Genomic DNA, 11,866 nt, shown 5'->3' with positions numbered 1-11,866 from the left:
TGCACCATCAGGGCACAAAATGCTGTGTGTGTGAGGATCTCCCCAGTCCCAATCCACTTCAGCACAAGCAGGCAGTACAGTCCTGCATGGACTTTAAAAAATAGAATTCTAGACTAGTTTGGGCTGGAAAGGACCTTTAAAAGGTCACATAGTCCAACCCCCTGCAATGAGCAGGGACATCTCTAAGTAGATAAGGTTGCTCAGAGCCCCGTCCTACCTGACCATGAATGTTTGCAGGGTTGGGGCACCCACAGATTCTCTGGGCAACCTATGCCAGTGTTCTATCACCCTCACTGTAAAAACATCTCCCTTTTATCGAATCTAACCCAGCCCTCTTTCAGTGAAACACCGCAGGCTGTAATTTATGCGCACCTCAACAGGGGTACGTGCAACCTGAAGGGCCGCAGGTGCTTTTTTTCCCCCGGGCTGGGGACAGGTACAGCTGATGGTCAGCCAAGGACGCGGTGGCTCTTGGCAGCACCTCAGGTCCCATCCAGCCCCGCTCCCCGGAGCTGGCGCGGCCGCTCCGCAGCTGCGAATCCCGATAAAGCCCGTCCCGGCTCGCCGGCCGCCAGCTCACGTGTGAGCCCCTCGGTGCCGCTGCTTTGTCACAGCCCAGCGCTCACGCCGGGTTTATCACAGCTGAGTCGGCTGGCACGCGTTCCACTCCACATTTATCCCTTCCAATTTTGGAACAACCAGCCGCTCGGAACCATCCGCCCGGTGCAAACAGCCCCGGGCTGAGCGCGGTGCCTGCCCACCCCGTCCTGCACCGCCCACGCTCCGGAAGGCTCCTTCTCCTGTTAGATAAACAAGATATGTGCTAAAACACCCCAAAATCCTGGAGAAACCCAGCCTCCAGCAGGCCTGGGAGGTCTCCAAGGAGTGCTCTTCTCCCTGGGACCAAGTGATGGGATGTGCGGGAATGAATCATAGAATCATTAAGGCCGGAAAAGACCTCCAAGATTATCAAGTCCAGCCTCTGAATGGTGCAAAGTTGTGTTGGGGAGGTGTTAGACTGGATATTTGAAATTCTTTCTGGAGTGGTCAAACCTTGGAACAGATTTCCTTCCTTCAATGTCCCAAGTCTGTCGGTGATCAAGAAGCATTTGGAAAATGCTTTTAATAATATGTTTTAGCATTTGGTCAGCCCTGAAGTGGTCAGGTAGTGGGACCCTGAAGTGGTCAGGCAGAGGATCACTGTAGGTCCTTTCCAGCTGACATAGTCCTGTCCTATTCTATTCTAGTCTATATTTTGAAACTCATTCCCACATCCACTTTGAAACCCCTTTGGGCTCACATGCCTCACCTCCATGCCCAGTCTCAGGCTGCTGAGTTATTTCCATGGCTGCCAGATGATTTGTGGCCTCCTGCCACCACTCAGAGGACAGGGACACTCAGATGAACCCTCCAGCATCTCCCCCCGCACCTCCCTGGTGTAAATCAGCACAGCACCGGCGATTCCAGCCGGGCTGATTTATGCTGGCAGAAAGATGCTCCAAAGCTCAGCCGTGATTTAGAAATCCCATTAGGACCTGGCCACTTCTGCAGGAGAGGGGCAGGAGGTTGGTTTGTCTTCTCCTCCTGGAGAGAGGGATGCAGTGAGGAGCAGTGGCGGCACTGGCAGCTGTCTGTGCTGTCGTTCCATGGCTGACTCTGGCAGGATCAGTGCTCCGAGAGCACGGCTTCATCCTGGGAAGGCAAAACCTCCTCTGTGATTTACAGCAGGCAGGAAAAGCCAGTCACATCTGCTACCCCAGGCACCTACCCTCTTTTTTTATTAAAGCTAATGTGAGAAACAACAGGGCTGCAGGAAGAGTGACTTCCATGGGCATGGCTCCTGGGGAGGGAAGAGCTGAGAGGCAACGGGAGCTGAATTTACCTCCATGGGAGCCCTGGAGAAGATGAGCATCATTTTGTAAAAGGGAGAGTGAGGCAGACAAGCCAAAAACATCACCTAGAAAGAAAAGAATCTCTCAGTACTCTCTCATCCTCCTTCCCTGATCCTTCCTTTGGTCTCTGTACACACTCAGGACATTTTGCCCTACATGATGTTCTGCAGCTGGTGCTTGGCCACACAAATCACCCCTCAGCCAGGCTAACAAATGGCTAAACAACTGCAAAGGCACTTTGCAGCATCATTTTTTTCACCAGCTTTAGCAGCAGACTGGCTTTTACAGCACAGCTCTCCCTTCCGTCACTTTATCCAGCCTCCATAATGTACCACCCCCTCAAGAAAAAAAAGAGGAAAGCAGTTTAAAACCAGGCCATTGCAGAGAAACAGCTCCCACATGGAAAATGGCTCCTCGAGGGGTGCTGCAGCCTCCCCTGCTGCCATGGAAAGGCCAATTAGAGCTGGAAAAAGCTCTCAGGGGAGTGCTCAGGTAGGAGGTTTGCTGCTCTTTTGGGGTGAGGCTCAGAGCAGCCAACGCTCAGCTTGGTGTGAGGGTCGGCAGATCCCACCAGTGGGAAGGGGTTGCTGAATACAGGGAAAACCTCTTTGGAGGATGCCTCTCCCATATTTTCTGGGCACCCAAAGGCTGGTTTATGCATTCATGGCACCATTGCTACTACACCTCCCCTTGCTTCTTGGCAGCAGCATCACCAGGATGTTCCATCCTTATTCCTGGAGTGGGGGGACCCACAAGCCCCCTGTTCCCACCACCACTCACCTTGCAGGGCCCATCCAGTGCTCTCTTCCTGGGGGATTTTTTAACACTTCAGTTCCTTTTTGCAGCTTGTTGTAACAAATGTCCTGAGACTGGTTTTTTAGTGCTTAAATACTTTATGTGTGCTGGTGCTTGTTTGGCAGCCCATGGAGGGGGTTTTGTGGGTTATCCATCCTCCCCTTTCCCTCCCCTCTGCTGATAGCAGGATCAGATGAAGCCACCAGCTCCTCTCCCCAGTGTCCCGAAGCTCAGCACTGTAACTGTCTGCATTTGGGGGGCGAGAGGGGAGCTTGTGGGGAGAGAAACTGTGAACTCTGGAGAGGACACAGGGCATCCCGGGGACATCCCCAGCCCCACAGCAGGGTTTGACCTTCACAGATGAAGTCTTCCCCCTTTTTTCACCTCTCTCATCCTTCCCTTTCTCCTCCAGGAAAACAAAACTTCAGTGGTTCGTCTCACACAGAGCTTGGGCCAGGGAAATGCCATGCCAGCAGCCACAGCCTTGGAGAGCCAGGGACATGCTGTCCCTCTGAGGGAGCTCCCTGAAAAGTCAAGGCCAGGCTGGCACTGTGTCTAGCACACTCTGAAGAGGCTGGATTTACTTCTGACCATAATAATCATGTAATGCCACATGTGCCGTGTGCCCTTGGTCACATCCCTCGTTTCCGGCGTTCCCCAGCACTGATGATGCTGTTGGAGACTGTGGGTGAAAATATGAGCATGATGGAGGGATGGAGCAGGAGGCTGCTGGCCACACACTGTGCTCCTGGCAAGGCTGGGAGCTGCAGACGTGTCACATGGCTTCTCCCTCACAGTCTCCAGGATTAGCTTAATAGCACGGGGAAATAACAGGATGAAAAATTCGCTCCCCTCCAAGCACTAAAAGCCAAGTTTCAAGGTTAATTGTCTGCCCTGTAGGAATAGCTCTTACACACTGCAAGGGGCTTAATTAGTGTCATTTTAGCCAAGCAGAGAGAGCGTGCCCTGGATCCATACTGCATGCCCCCAAGCCTATTTTCCTCTCCACGAGAGGTGATGGATTGCAGGCAGCTTCCCTGCACCAGTACTCAGCAGGGACAGGTTTGGGGCTGATCATGGAACCCCAAGATTCTCCTTGACAGCTACTGCAGCCCCGAGCCCCATCTCTGCACCCTCTGCACTCTTAGGTCCTGCACTGATGTGCTGCAAAGTGGCTGGATCCTGTCTCTGCCCCCGCTGGTCAGGGGAGCACCCATCCCCACTGAGCACCCACTTGGCAGGACACGCTGCCAGGCCTGGCTTTAAGAAGAGCTCAAGGGGATGGAGGGAATTTCTCTCCCCAAGTAGGGTTGTCCTGTGTGTCCCTACCAGCTTTGGGACATGGCTGCTCTCCTTGCAGCTAAGGTTTGTTTTCAGCCCAACATTGACCCCAGAGACGGACACAGTCCAGCACCAAGGTATGAGGAGAGGCAGCTGAATACCAGGGTCAGTGCCAGCAGTGGGGTCTCTGGTGCTACAGGGGCAGCCCATCTGGAGAGTGACTCAGGTCCTTCCCAGCACAGGGCAGCTGCTTTCCATTGGAGCATTCTTGGCAGTGGGGAGGGGGCCCCCATGGAGGATTGCCATGCCCTGGCTTGGAGCCACTGGCAGCCCCCAATGTGGTTTCCCATCACCCGGCATCCACCCTCGCTGCACTCCAGCTCACAGATCCCACAGGGATACCCATGACCTCCCATGCAATCCAGGCCAGGAGGCTGCCCTGGATGCCTGCCTGTCTGGGTTGGAGCAGACCTTGGAGAGGAGCAGCCTGTTGGGATTTAAATTTTTCCCCATATTGTAGAATTTATGGCAGCCCCCACTAAACCCATCTGCTGCTAAAGCCTCCTCATTCCTGCTCCAGCCACACTTCCAGTTGGGCTGTCCTCCTCCCACATCCCACACTCTGCTGTGGGGTTGTGGCCAGTGGGTGCTGGGTCCACCCCATGCTCCCAGCTTCCCTCCAGCCTCTCCCCCTTCCCTCTCTGACCTTTGGATTCAATTTCTCCCTGTTAGCTGATGTCCAAACAGGGTCCCAGGGGCTCTCCACCAGCAGAAACAAACTACAGCAGAAAACATTCATCCCAACAGACAGGGCTGGCAGGGAGCCCCCGCACCCCTGCCTGGGCAGTGACCCATATCCCAGCCGCTTCCCTTTTTTATGGGAATCTGCAAAAACACCCCAATTCTTGGCAAGTGGGCAATGCTACAGGCAGGCACCCTGGCAAAGGGAATGTCTGGAGTTTGGTGCTTCCAGGAGGGTGTGGGAAGGGGAGATGCATGAAGGAGGGAACGGGGACAGCATCTTTCTTTAGCACTAAAGGGATTAAACATCTTAAACCTGAAACAAGGTAAACAGTCTGCTTTGCCTTAGGTGGGGAAACCCCAGAACTTCTGCTTCATGCCATTTTATACAATCAAAGATCAGTTTGGGCTGAAAAGGTGAAAGAAGAGAAGCAAAAAGTTCTTTTTGTTGAAATGAGTTGGATCATCACCCAGTAACGGCACCCAGCTCCCAGTCTGCCTACAGGAGGATCATGGCAGAAATCCTGGATACTCAGTTTGTGGGGGTTCAAGGGCCAAGGCACTCGCAGCTCACACTCCCCTCCTGCTGCTGTGGCTCTGGGCTCACAGTGGTGAGGAGTGATGTATTTTTAATTCGTTTAAGGGAATTAAGCTCATCAGTCTGACTACTCACACGGCCTCCGCTTTCATTAATTTCTGAGCCGCTTGCCTGGATTCCTCTGGCTCTGGCAGGGGTTTGGCATCACAGGGAGACCCATTTCCTGCAAATTTGACAGATGTGGGCTGCTGGAGAGCAGCAGGAGACCCCATTTACCCCATCCCCACAGTGGGGAGTACTTTGGGTCACCCACCACATCAGTCCCATAGGGACATTCTGCCTTGCTCCACTTGTTCCACACTCCATCATGTGCTGCTGGAGAGTAGTGTGCTGGCAGCTGGAGAGCCTCTGCCCTCCTGAGGTCCCCAACCTTCTTTCTAGGGTCCCCAACCTTCTTCCTGGGGTCCCTGACCTTCTTCCCAGGGTCTCTGACCATCTTTCCATCTTCCTTTTGAAACACTTCTGTGATGTAGCTTGTAAACAGACACAAAAGCAGGGGGGAAAGAAGAGATAAGATAAAAATAACAGCAGCAGGAGTGGGTTTGAAGTAAATAACAGGAAAACATCAAAGTGGAGGGGGAGTGATGCTCTGAGGAGGTATTTATAGCTGGCTCTGTGGTTCCTCAGGATAGACCTGTGTGTCCCCATGGAGCCTCTTCCTGGCCCCCACAAGCATATGTTTGTGTCCCTGACTTGCAGTCAGCCCTTCCCCAGGAGTCTTCCATGTGGATTCAGCCTGGAGGCAGAGTACATCCCCACAGCTTTTAGAGACCACTCAGGGAAAGGCTGATGCTCTGAAAAGGCTCTGAGCCCAGCCCTCTGTGGCACTGAGCACTGGGATCAGACACCTGCTGTAGGGGCCATCACACTTGGCATGAAGCAGCCTCAACTTTCAGGCTTTTTTTCCCCACCAAGTACTCAATGAGAGCTTTTTGTCCCTACAGCCCTCCTGGGGGTCACATTTGAGAGCAAGACTGATTGCCTGGGAAAAGCCAGGCACCAGCAGAGCGAGGGATGAGAGATAGCCACGAAGGGAATGCTCAGTGCTGTGACTCAGCCCCCTCCACACGATGGACACATCCCATCCCTCCTCAATGCTACAGCGAGCATTGGGCATCTGGATGGTTCGGCTAAATGGGGGCACCCTAATTAGATGTGTCTGGATCAATGCACCTTAGCCTGGGCTGCTGGTGTGCAGGGAATTTTTTTGGAGGCTGCTTCAGCCTTTTGCACCTAACAGGCAAAGGCACTGGGGGTGCACAGGGTGTTTTGTAGGTGCAGAAAGGACCTGGAGGTGCAGGAAGAATCAGAGAAAGCTGCTCAGCCTCTTTGGATGGACCCTGGGGCAACGGAGGTTGTTTCTACCTCTGTCATGGGACGTGCCTGTGGCCAGGGAACATGGTAGCAGTGACCTTTTCAGCTGCCTTCTGCTTTGGGAAGCCTCAGCTTCTCTTACAGCATCTCTCCCCATGAAAAGTGCTTTGGAGGGGTATAGGGCTTTGGGGGAGAGCAGATTGGCAGTAAACTCTCCAGCCAGCTGTGCAGAGTCAGGACCTTTTGGAAAAGGGAAATCTGGGGGATTTCCACCCACCTGGAGCCTCAAAATGTCCTCCTTCTTTGCAGCCATCTCCCCGGCTGGGGAAGCAGCCACTGCTCTGTGGTAACTCTGCACACCCTCGCTGCTGCTCTCTAATCAGACACGGGGTTTGCAATTAAGCGACACAGTAACCCTGGGGACAGAACCTGCTGTTTGAGCCCAGCTCGGACGAGTTTGGGGAGGGAGAGACCTGATTTCCCATTTAGCAGACAGGTCACGATCGGTGGATTCATTGATCCCAGAAAGCAAAGCCTCCGCTTCATTAGAGACATGCTGGTGATGAACGTGGCCTCGGGGAGCGGGGAAGCTGTGTGAATCCTTCCCTAAATGTTATCTCCACAAGGCTCAGAGCGCAGATGTTGGGAAGCTCCTCCAACAGGATGGCTTCCTCTGGAGGGAGCTGCTCCTTCCTACTGTGCCCATCACGCGTGGTTCTGAGGGGCACTGGAGCTCCCTGGAAATGCTGAGGCTGGAAAAATGCACCTTTATGCCTCTGTGTCTGCCTCTTCCCTCTGTGCTTCTCCCCACCGATGCGTGACGAGGGCACAGTGCCCTGGCTCAAAGAAATGCAAGCTGTGGCTGTGCCAGGGCAGAGCACCTGGGTGAGACCCAGCTTCGACATAAGGTGCACCTGGTGTCAGCGTGGAATTCCTAGAGCCTGGGGGGTTTGTGAGGGGTGTTCACCCAGAAGCATGGACACACCAAGGCCTTGCAGAGCTGGTTCAGGTGCAGGCAGCAGGGGCAGGGCAGAGAAGAGGCAGCCCCATCGATTAAGCACATTGAAACTGGGCAAGATCCCTGTGCAAAGTCCTGCTCACACTGCTCCTGAACCACGACCGTGTGTATACAAAACGTTCTGACTGTAACAGCCAGATTCTGCTCTGTCCTCTGCTGCATTCCTGATTTTCCCTCCCCAGGTCAGCTCTCCCAGAGGGAGGTTTCCTCACTGGCTCCTGCCAGCAGTTACTGGCAATAACTTCTCGGTGCCCTTCAACGCAGCTGCTCGAGGCAGCAGATGGGGATGGGGGTTGAAGCTGAGCCAGACTGGCTGCTTTGCAAGCCTAGTTCAGGATAAGCTGGGCTTATGCAAGTAGCTCCATCTACTCCCGAAGTTCCCATTCTCTCCTGTAATACCTATGGAGATACTGGTGTAGTTACTGGGAGCAGTTTCACCGAGGTGAGCATTGCCCACAGGCTGGAGCAGGGCCCCGCACCGTCCCTTTCCCTGAAATCATGGTAACAACACCCACAGGCAAAAAGCAAGGGAAGGACTGTGAGCCCTCCCCATGGAAGGTTTTCCTGGTTCTCTGCATGAGGAAAACCATGCAGGGGATGTGGCTTTTAAAAAGGTTTCTGCTCCAGGGAGTCATGCTGTGCTGCTGGTTTGGGGCAGGGATGTGTCATTCTGCTCCTGCAGGTGTTAGGACTTCTTTTTGCCAATTCTTCCAAGAAAGCATCTCCCGTGGGCAAACCTGGCTGGCAGGACTCCCTGACGCCAACACAGGCATCCTCAGCTTTCACCAGTGACAAGCCTCCCACGCCGTGACACGTCCCCTTCGCAGGGGCAGATCCTAAGCTCCCAAGCATTTGGCTCCAGTTTCTGGCTCATGCTGATACATGGACGAGCTGGAAGCAAAGCATCCTCTACCCAGCTTGGCTTCCAGTTTGGGAGCATCTCAGGCTTTTGGAGAATTTAGGTACGTGGAGGTGGTGTTGGTTGTTCTCTGTATCCCTGGGTATTTAAGGGAACTCAAGGAACAGTGAGGGCATGGAAAGGAGGAAAGGAGCAGCTGTCTCTCTGGATTTACAGGGATCAGCAGCTGAGCGAGTCCTCAGCATAACCAGGGTGTAACTAGGAGCAGAGTCTGCCTCACATACCATATGCTCCCAATCCACCACGCTCAATCAAGCCTAATAAAATTGATAGGGGAGCATTGAAAATCTCGTGATTAATTCTTTATGATCTGTAATAGGGGAGCTGTGTGCCAATTACTCGAGTAAATCATTCATCAGAAAATAAATAGAACTAACCTCCAGCACAAACACTAGAGGATTTTCACCAGGATTGTAGGTCTGGATTGCAGCATCACACCGCTGGTGACAGCGCATTATCTGATGGAGGACACAGAAGTAGCTGCAATTTTGCTGCTTCTCCCCAGGGTTTTGGCTCTGTGCTCCAGCATTATTTGTTGTTCTTCACCACACGTTTCAACGCTCTGTCCTTGATCTCCACAACCCATCCGTACAGGCCCTTGCAGGTTTGCAAGGGCTAAACCCACAAGAATCAGCTTTAATTCAGGGCATGTTTGAACATGGAGACCACGACACAGGGACATGGACAAAAAGGAATCTGAACAAGATTTTTATTTTCCCAGCAAGGAAACCAATCATTTGGCCTGGAAACTTTTTCCTGGTCTTGCAAGGAGAGCTGTTCCTCTGTGCTGAAGTTACCAGACTGCCATTTCCCAACCAATGTCCCATTTCTAAGGGAAAACCACCCAACAGCACTCCCTGCCCCAGATTTCCACATGTTGGGAATTTCCCGGGTTGTGTTTGAAATTTGAAATGCTCCTGAACAAAGTGCATCTTGCCAAGCCACAGTGTCCTGCTAACACACATTCAGCATCCTTCACCATGATGCAACTCCATATCCATCAGGGGCCTCTTGGGACTGTGGTGGGATTGCAAAGGACACTGAGGGAGTTCATGCTGAAAAGGGACTTGAGAAAGCTGAGGGCAATGTCCTCTTCCTGAGCTCAGCGCTCAGAAAGGGAGAGCTGGATAAAAGGCATGTCATGGGGAGAAGGGGAGGGATGGGGACACAAAATCCTGCCTTTGCAGAAAGCCCTCTTTGTCTCCTTCACAGCTGCAGGGATGTGTTCAAGGTGGGATGAAGGCCAGCACAGAGGGGCCCCAAAACATCTTCTTTCCCTCTCACATGGAAAAACTTCCATGGACAGGGAATTTGGCAGTGGAAATGGCATGGAGGCTCAAGTGTGATTTGCTACCCTAAACTGAGCTGGTGGCAGGACACTGGATCCTGCAGCACGTGCCTTCACTGGGGTGACAAGAGACATGTCCATGACAGCCCAGCTCTGCTGACCTTGAATGAGGAGCCAGCAAGACAGTTCATCCCTCTGCACCTCCTCACCATCCATCCTTCAGTCAGACCCATTCCTCCTCCCACTGTGCCATGACATCCCTGTCTTTTCCCAGCTGGCAGCGCTGGCATCACCAGGACACCCTCCCCTTGCAGCCAGGAGGACAGTTTGGAGGTTTCTCCCTGCTAATTCCCTCCTGGAGAGGGACATTAGCACCTCACACATCCCAACCACCATCACTTCCCCCACCGCTTGCTTCCCCATCACCCTTCCTGCGGCTCCCAGCACCCAGCTGGTGGGACTCAGAACAAACATCCTCCCACCTGCTCCCGCGGCCCAGCCCGGGAGATGGCAGAGGCGATAATTACACACTTGGCACAGCGAAATTATCCAGCATGGGGGAGAAGAGGCCGGAAGCAGCTGGAGATCATCCACAGGGAATGCTGCTCCCACCCACAGTGCCTCGGTGTGTGCCTCACCCCCAACCAGCCCAGTTTATACCGTGAACGTGCTTCTTGGGCCCTGTGCGAGCACCCCGAGTGCCGGAGCTGACGGTGCAGGTGGGGATGTGGGGATGTCCTGGTGCACCGAGGGGTTCGGACCAGAGCTATGGAAAGCTGGCTTCCCATGGAGCCAAACTGGGATCCCTGGGGTCTGCTGAAGCGTATCCTCCAAGGATGCCATTTTCTTGGGGAGGGCTTCAAGTGAGCCATCACTCATGCACACTTTTGGTGCCTGCCAGAACACAAGTACTCGGATATCCTGTCCCTTCCCTGCTCTCATGAGACCTCTGGGAGGGACACTTGCAGCTCATTGACACCAAATTCCTTTTTGAGGAAGATTTATTTCCTTGCAAAGCAGGATCTTCAAAAGTAGAGACCCTTGGGGGTCTACAGGGATGATACTACCCAATTTTCCAGGCAGGTCCAGGACTGCAGCCCATGAGGTGCACCAACCAGAAACATCCTAGACAGGATTGAAGAAGAGAAATAACATGAATAGTAATAATAACAGCAATAAAAAAATATACTGCACTGGCTGAAGGGAGAAGGCTGCAATGAATTGTCCTAAAAATACATGGAGACTTGGTGGCTTTACGTTTTGCCCTTGAATGAGTAATGTTGGTCAAGAGACATTTAATTTCCTGTGCCAGAGAGCCACTGAAGCTGCTTCCCAGCTCCTGGCCCTGGTGTGAGCACTGAACTGGGACAGGGCACGGGATGGGCAGGGATTACAGAATCATTGAATGATAGAATGATTCCCTTCGGTTGGAAGGGACCTTAAAGATCATCTCATTCCACCCCGAGCCATGGGCTGGGACACCTTGCACTACACCAGGTCACTCCTAGCCCCGTCCAGCCTGGCCTGGAACACTTCCAGGGATGGGGCAGTCACAGCTTCCCTGGGTAAAAGGGAATGGGCAGGGATCAGGCAGGGGAGAGCCACGGGAGTTGGCAGGGAACGGGCAGGGGCTGGCAGGGGACAGGCGGGGGCTGGCAGTGCCTGTCTCTGCCCCTGCAGCTGCGGTACCCAGTCGGTTCTCGCCCCCTCTCCCACCGGGGCCGTCCCACTCCCAGCCGCACTCCAGCTCCCGGTGCGGCCCCGGGGAGTCCGTCCCGCCCGCTCCCGCTGCTCCAGAGGGCAGGGTCGAAGTCCAGCCCCGACCGCGGGGCCGCTCTCCCTCCCGCCGCGGCCCGACACGATCTCACACCCGCAGCGGAGGCGGCCGGGCCGGCGGCGAGGTCAGTGCTGTCCCCGGCCCGCAGGCCCCGGGCTCGCTGCGGCTCCAGGCCCGGCTCCTCCCGGGGAGGCGGGACCGCGGCTCCCGGCAGCGCCACCGCGGGCTCGGCGCTCGGCCCGG

At 54.2% G+C, this 11,866-nt stretch overlaps 1 protein-coding gene and 1 long non-coding RNA gene across 2 annotated transcripts in view; one reads left to right on the top strand and one right to left on the bottom strand.

The window, feature by feature from the left end:
- Positions 1 to 9,253: 9,253 nt before the first annotated feature.
- On the bottom strand, positions 9,254 to 11,831 carry LOC125334192. The gene is made up of 2 exons (XR_007207098.1): positions 11,717 to 11,831; positions 9,254 to 10,971 (listed from the first exon to the last, which is right to left on the bottom strand). It is a non-coding gene; the product is annotated as an uncharacterized LOC125334192 (long non-coding RNA).
- The window catches only part of PEMT (phosphatidylethanolamine N-methyltransferase), a 42,602-nt gene continuing 42,314 nt past the window's right edge, over positions 11,579 to 11,866 (top strand). Inside the window, exon 1 of the mRNA XM_048320805.1 lies at positions 11,579 to 11,747. The gene's annotated coding sequence lies outside the window, so the exon portion shown is untranslated. The remainder of the gene's footprint in view (positions 11,748 to 11,866) is intronic.

Source organism: Corvus hawaiiensis, chromosome 16, assembly GCF_020740725.1.
Source record: "Corvus hawaiiensis isolate bCorHaw1 chromosome 16, bCorHaw1.pri.cur, whole genome shotgun sequence".
In the NCBI taxonomy this organism is placed as follows: domain Eukaryota; kingdom Metazoa; phylum Chordata; class Aves; order Passeriformes; family Corvidae; genus Corvus; species Corvus hawaiiensis.
This window is presented reverse-complemented; position numbering and strand designations above follow the sequence as displayed.